This window comes from Schistocerca cancellata, chromosome 1, assembly GCF_023864275.1.
Source record: "Schistocerca cancellata isolate TAMUIC-IGC-003103 chromosome 1, iqSchCanc2.1, whole genome shotgun sequence".
NCBI lineage: Eukaryota > Metazoa > Arthropoda > Insecta > Orthoptera > Acrididae > Schistocerca > Schistocerca cancellata.
In genome coordinates, this window is record NC_064626.1 from 1,237,952,401 (window position 1) to 1,237,959,738 (window position 7,338).

The 7,338-nt window shown below is 44.0% G+C and overlaps 1 non-coding gene across 1 annotated transcript; it reads right to left on the reverse strand.

Annotated features, from left to right (window-relative positions):
* Nucleotides 1-6,840: 6,840 nt before the first annotated feature.
* On the reverse strand, nt 6,841-6,915 carry Trnat-ugu (transfer RNA threonine (anticodon UGU)). Its single transcript has one exon. It is a non-coding gene; the product is annotated as a tRNA-Thr (tRNA).
* Nucleotides 6,916-7,338: the final 423 nt, after the last annotated feature.

The following is a 7,338-nucleotide window of genomic DNA, read 5'->3' on the forward strand; positions in this document are numbered from 1 at the left end:
ACACTCGAATTTACGCTTTAATTACGAGCGAACCGATAAATGTATCGCAAAATGTGATACACCAATATTTTCCTTGTTTTATTCTGCATAAGGCTATATGCAGCACTTTAGTCTTACAGTCAAATTTATATATTTTTTTCTTATTCTGGTACGGATTTTGCGATTTTAGGCGTCTTCGGAAGGAAACGTTCACTTTAAAAATATATGGCTTGCGATGTAATTGTACAAGGTTAATGAAATTGTAATACATTATAGCCAAATATATTGTTAATGTAAATCTCAAGTTACAACATTTTCCGATCACCCAAAAAAACCACGATAGTGCAAAATAAATCAATAATCAAAAACTTTGTCATATCGTGGAAATTTCAATAAACAATACAAAATTCTTACTCACTATCTGTGTTACTTCAAAATAGGATCAAATAAGATCAAAATACAGGTATAGTACTGGAATAAACCAAGTTTAAAGGGCAATGTGCCTTCCATTTATTTTCTATTGTGAATGAGTGGTGAGTCATGAAAAAGAGCTAGTTCATTTCAGGGAGTGAACAGTTCTGATCCGATCTCTGAAAAGAACAGTTTTGCCCATCTCTATTACATAGAGCTCCGAATCCTCATCTAAAACTGATATTCATCTCCCTGGGGTAGAGTGCGGGCAACATTTATTCAACAAGCGGTTAACGAATACAAGGACTGAATGTATTCTGGGATAAGAAACCACTTTCTTCAAGTGCTAACGGCTCCCTAGGAAGGCTAATGACAGTTGTGTGGAATGCCACTTGGCGGAATATGGAATGTGTTGGCACTGTTGCGGAACCCAGACTGCTGGCTTATAACGTTAACTAGACTTCGGGCTAAGCTACAGATCAGCCTGTAACCACAACCAGGTTTTCTGCCTTCACATTCGCTGGCTTCCCTAAGTCACAAACAGACTGTCACCTTTCAAACTAACCTAGACCTCGGGCTAAGCTACAGACAGTCCGTCACCACAACTGGGCTTATTGCTTTCACGTTGTTGGCTTTGCCCACTTACAAACAAACATTCACATTCCGACCTTACCTAGGCCTTGTCTTAAGATGGGAAAACCTGTGTGAAAGTGGTAAAGTGAGAATAAATTATCATAAAAGTGACTGGGCTAAAGTTTTTCAACGTTTCTGCATGTTTCGCAGACTACAGGACGCTGTACTACACTGCTAGATAGGAAAGAGATTCTTGCTATATATGAAAATCCACTCTTCCAAACAAGAGACCAAGGCTTTTCAGAAGTGCCTCACTGCAGAAAAGTCAGCGGACAAAAGTGTTCCAACCCTGCGGATTAGGGGAAGAAGGAAAGCACCCTCTTCCTCTGGGGTGAGAAACTGCTCCTAAACTGGGATGAAAAACTGCCATGAGATAGCCAACGCAGAGGATGGGGAAGGCAACGAGAAGCACTCCATTTAAGACAGGAACGAGTGTCGTATGATCAGCAGTTCAAGTTGAAGGTTCTTTGGTTAATTTCTCAGTCCCCATTCGGTTCTCCAGACGTGGACAGTTAAGGAGACACGCTAACCCAAAGGTATTTGTTCAAGAGGGAGGAAAAGTGGAACGTTCAGTCTCTTTTCTATTGTGGTAAACTGGAAAATGCGAAAATTTAAATGAAACGAATGAATATCGGTACATAGATAACAAGCAACTTGAGCAAGCTTACTTGCTTCGAAAGTAGGACTGGTAAAGAGGGATACTGCAAAGTAGAAGCAGGATTTGTCAAACAAAACTTTCTTAGAGTAGAAAAAGAAGATATTAACTTCGAAAAACACCATATTTCAAATCATAGCCTGTGTTTAGTGTGTGCCATGTTACAGCTGTGATATCTGGACCCTGGGAACTAAGGAAAAATTGATTGACATGGGTTCAAAGAAATAAGTGCTTTGGGAGCCAGTTGTCAAAAGAAGAGTGCAACTTATTGGCCATCATACTCAGGCATGAGGGACTCCTGAACACAAAAGCGTGGTATGTTTATGGAAAGAGACTTAAAGAATAACTACCATTAAGATGCATCAACCAAATTATAAAAGATGTGGAATGTAAAGCTTTCGGAGAAATGAAGAGTAAATCAGAAAGGCGTGAAGAGTGGAGATCTGCCCTACCAGTTAGTCCTCAAATTACTCACTATAGACGAAGTAGTGACAGGTATGTCTAAACGAGATCAGGACAGTACAGGACAAAAACGCTGTATGTAGCTTGTGTGAGTGACATTATGTCACAAATGGAGGAAGGTGTAATCCTCAAAATCATTAAATAAAATATTTACGAAAAAAAGTGGTCCACAGAAACAGGAATGATAGAGGGGAAGTAAAGAATGAAATCGAGAAAGCCGAGAAACTAGCTAGCTAAAAATGTTACACGTAATGAACAAATTCTACCAGTGTTGGTAAAATACCGGGCACAGAAATTAGCGTGATAATGCCAGACGTCAATAGTAATTGTTCGTAGTTCTGTTATTGTTTCATCTTGTGAAGGGCACTTCACCAATCGCAGTCCGTGACTACAGAAGATCCCGCTCGGAAAACGTGGCCTTCTTCATTGTTTCCATGTTTTTGGTACTTAAGGTGTCATCCACAGGATTTGCCTGTGGTCCTCTTCTTTGGCCGGCACTGCAGACTCTGTTGACGTGACATGCTGTCCTCCAGTTCTCTTTTGGAATGCTCATCACGTCAGAATGATTGATACTCTTTAGCAATTCAAGAATCGTAACTCCTGGTACATTCTGAGAACATCATGGCCTTCGTGCAAACTTCAGACATCAGTCAACATTTCCGTGCCCTGTCTCTTCCAATGCTGGTTGCTAGAATGATTCAGTACTGTTAGATTTTACCAAACCTGTGTCCTCTTTGAAAATGTAGGCACATTTGTAGATCTCTGCTGGAGTATGTGTCTGACAGAGATCTCTCTCTCTCTCTTTCTCTCTCTCTCTCTCTCTCTCTCTCTCTCTCTCTCTCTCTCTCTCTGTGTGTGTGTGTGTGTGTGTGTGTGTGTGTGTGTGTGTGTGTGTAAGAGGAATGCTATTTGCATCAACAGTGCATTTGCAAGTCCCCTATATGCATCCATATATGCAAGTCCCTTATCCATATCTGCAACCACAAATCTGTTACTCGCATACGCCAGAGTCACATATTTGCATCTGCAAACACAAGCCCGTTATCCGCATCTCCAATTCCCTTATCTGCCTCCGCATCCAAAAATGTTATCTGCATCCGTAATTCACTTATCTTCTTCCACATCCACAATTCCATTAAGTCCATTATCTACAGTTCCCTGATCCATATCAGCATCCGAAAGTCCGTAATCTGCAAAACGAGGTCCTTATGTGCATCCCTATCTGCAAGTTATCTGTATCTGCAAGACCATTACCAACAAGTTCAAATCCCATATCCACCTAGCGCTCACAAGACCCCTACCCACATTTACTAGTGTTACCTGCATCTGCAAATCTCTTTTCCGCATGTATTATCCACAACAGCATCAGCAAGTCCATTATCCACATCTACAAGTCCATAATCCATGTCTGCTGTCACAAATCTGCTATATGCATCTACAGATTTATTACCTGCATTTTCATCAAAGTCCGTTAACGTATCTGTGAGTCCCTCATCCACATCCGTAACCTTTATCCGCATCCATTTCCCCAAGTCCATTGTCTGGATCTGCAGATCCCTTATTCACATCTGTAAATCTGCTATCTGCATCTGCAATTCCCTTATCCAAATATGCTTTAGAAATTCCCTTATGTGCATCCAGTCCATTTTAGTAGTAGTAGTAGTAGTAGTAGTAGTAGTAGTAGTAGTAATAGTAGTTTTATCGTGTCTACTACTCAAGTCCGCCCCCAATTGCTCTGCTTGGCGTCACTGTCTAGTGAAGATCTCCGAGCCCAACGCCAGTGGGTAGCGTCCTTATGCCATATGTGATGATTTCTACTTAATTACAACATATGTCTTCACATGATTTAACGATGACTGCAATATCTTTTCAATATTTTTTTTCTGCTAATCAAACTGCTACATACTCTGTGGTTTGAGTTCAGTGTTCGTTACCATGTTAGTTTACATATGTGAAGTTTAATAGTTTGTTACTGAATAAAATGGAAAGTGGCATAGGAGGTTTCCACAGATATTATGAACTTATGTAAACGGTTTATGTAATCCAAACGGATGAATATAGTAATGTTGACATTAATCTTTATCCACAAAAACTTATGAAACTTATTACTGCAGAAATTCCTACATATACCCGTGGATATGTAAGACACACTTGTCTCTGATACAAGCGCGTTTACTTCGTAGTGTTTTGCCAAATGGTTTTGACTCTGTCACCGACTCAGCATGAAGATGGTTGTACGGTTATCAGGTGAAATACTCCTGCATACCATACCGTTGCTCAGCCTCCTCTGGCACGATTGTTTCATAACCGGCAACGTGCGACGCAGCCCTATGGGATTCGCGCACAGGATTGCATCGGTGCGATGTCTATGGCTGGTCTTCGTGTTTTACGTCGCGGTTGGAGCAGATCTCCACCTTGGCTCCTCCGGAGACCCAAACTTATTTTAGATTTGACTAATTTTAAGAAAGCTGGCACACCAGATTTTACGTTCCAATCTCTGTTTTTTAACATTTTAGATGTGCATCACGGTTTCACTGTCGTTTATACTGATGGCTCCAAACAGGAGACTTTCCTTGGCTGTTCTGTGGTGTTCCCTGATCATGTTACCCGGATTCGCCTCCCTGCTGAATATACCGTTTTCGCAGCGGAGCTCCACGCGATCCTGACGGCACTGGAGCAGATGCATCGTGTTCGGGGCGATCGATTTCTTCTCTGCTCCGATTCTCTTAGTGCCTTACAGTCACTGCAGAACCTGTACCCGACTGAAGAGATGGTCCAGCTGATACATGACCAACTGTACTTGCTCCAACGGCGGGGTAGAGAGGTATCCTTCTGCTGGGTGCCTGGTCATGTCGGCATATGGGGCAATGAACAGGCTGATCGGGCTGCCAAGGAGGCCTGCAGAGAGCAGGATGTGGTCCAGTATCCTATCCCCTTGCAGTCCGTCATCGCTGCACTCCACAGCAAGTGCATGGAGTTGTGGGAGGACGAATGGCTGGCGGTGACGGCCAATAAACTGCGGTCGGTAAAGTCGACCACTCGGCCGTGGCGTTCCTCCTGCCGGCTGCTCAGGCGGGAAGAGGTGGCGCTCACACGTCTTCGGATCGGCCACTGTCCTCTGGCGCATAGCTATTTATTACGGCGGGAGGATCCTCCGTTTTGTGATGCTTGTGGTGTGCACATCTCTGTCCAGCACATTTTAACAGACTGCGTTTTATACCGTGATGCAAGGGCAGAAGCACAAGTTGATGGGGATCTGCCCTGTGTTTTAGCTAACGATGAGACGTGTGTGTCTAGGGTTTTTAAGTTTTGTGATGTGTCTGGACTCTGGCCTAAACTTTTAGGCTGGCGGTTTTAGTGTATTGCAGAGTGGCTGAATCCTCCTTTTTTTCCATCTGCTCCATTGTTTTAGCTCCCTCTACCTTTTTCTTCCTGTGTTGTCCATGTTTTACTGCTGACGCCCTGCTTCATCCCACGCTTCGGTGTGGGTGAGCACATATTTTTCCATGATTGTTCCCCGTGTTTTATGTTCCGTTTGATGTAAATGTTCTGAGTTTCTTTCTTGACCCCCGTCTCACTATGGTACTGAACGGGCGCTGAAGACCTTGCTGTCGTGCGCCCACAAAACCCTTCTACTACTACTACTATCAGGTGAAATATCGGACGAACAATTCCTAGGTCTGAAAGATGATGGGCTACTCAACAAACACCCTTCAAGGATCTTATATTCGTAGATATAATCATCGATGTGGGCTTTTATCTGAAAAGTACATGAGGCGATCAAAAAGTTTCCATTGAAGTGTGTTGCTAGAGCTTATATGCAACGTAGCTTGACTCCGATGCGAGTATATAAGGACTGACATCTAGACAAGAGATTAGTGTGGCATTCGTGTCTTTCTAACGTGCGTATGATGTATGCGGAAACGATAACTGTGGTGACGTTGCCCGGCGGAGTGGCCGAGCGGTTCTAGGCGCTACAGTCTGGAACGGCGTGACCGCTACGGTCGCAGGTTCGAATCCTGCCTCAAGCATGGATGTGTGTGATGTCCTTAGGTTAGTTAGGTTTAAGTAGTTCTAAGTTCTAGGGGACTTATGACCTCAGCAGTTGAGTCCCATAGTGCTCAGAGCCATTTGAGCCATTTTTCTTGTGGTGACGTTGTTACCTAATGCGTCCAGACAGGGAAAACGTACTATTCACCTTTCCTTGGCTGCCGAAAGACAAATACCACAAGACTTCTATCGGAGAATGGAGACTGTGTCTGGGTCGGCACGTCTGTCGAAGCCCGCATCTCGTGGTCGTGCGGTAGCGTTCTCGCTTCCCGCGCCCGGGTTCCCGGGTTCGATTCCCGGCGGGGTTAGGGATTTTCTCTGTCTCGTGATGGCTGGGTGTTGTGTGCTGTCCTTAGGTTAGTTAGGTTTAAGTAGTTCTAAGTTCTAGGGGACTGATGACCATAGATGTTAAGTCCCATAGTGCTCAGAGCCATTTGAACCATTTTTTGACGTCTGTCGAAAACAACAATTGAGAGATGGTGCGCCAAGTTCTGTGCTATGTACTTATATGAATATGTTACCTGTTCTTGATGACCTGCAGCCGTCTAGAATGACATTATAATTGTATATTAATACCTTCAGCTGGCATCTTGTTTCGATAAACTAGCTCACGGGCGTTGATATATATCAACGGGGACAGGTGAAATGTGTGCCCCCACCGGGACTCGAACCCGGGATCTCCTGCTTACATGGCAGACGCTCTATCCATCTGAGCCACCGAGGGCACAGAGGATAGTGCGACTGCAGGGACTATCTCGCGCACGCCTCCCGCGAGACCCACATTCTCACCTTATATGTCCACACATTACATTCGTAGTGCCCTACCCAACACACTCATTACTCGTGGAAAACATTCTTACCAAGACCCGTAAGAGTTCGGGTAATATGTGTGCATCCGCACAGAAGAGGAAGGTCATGGCAGGTATTGCCAGAACTGTATACTTATATGGATATGGTGTCTGTTCTTTCGGACATACAAGGTGAGAATGTGGGTCTCGCGGAAGGTGTGCGTGAGATACTCCCTCTGTACCCTCGTTGGCTCAGATCAAAAGAGCGTCTGCCATGTAAGCAGGAGATCCCGGGTTCGAGTCCTGGTCGGGGCACGCATTTTGTCCTGTACCCGAAGGTGTTAATATATATTCTAATTA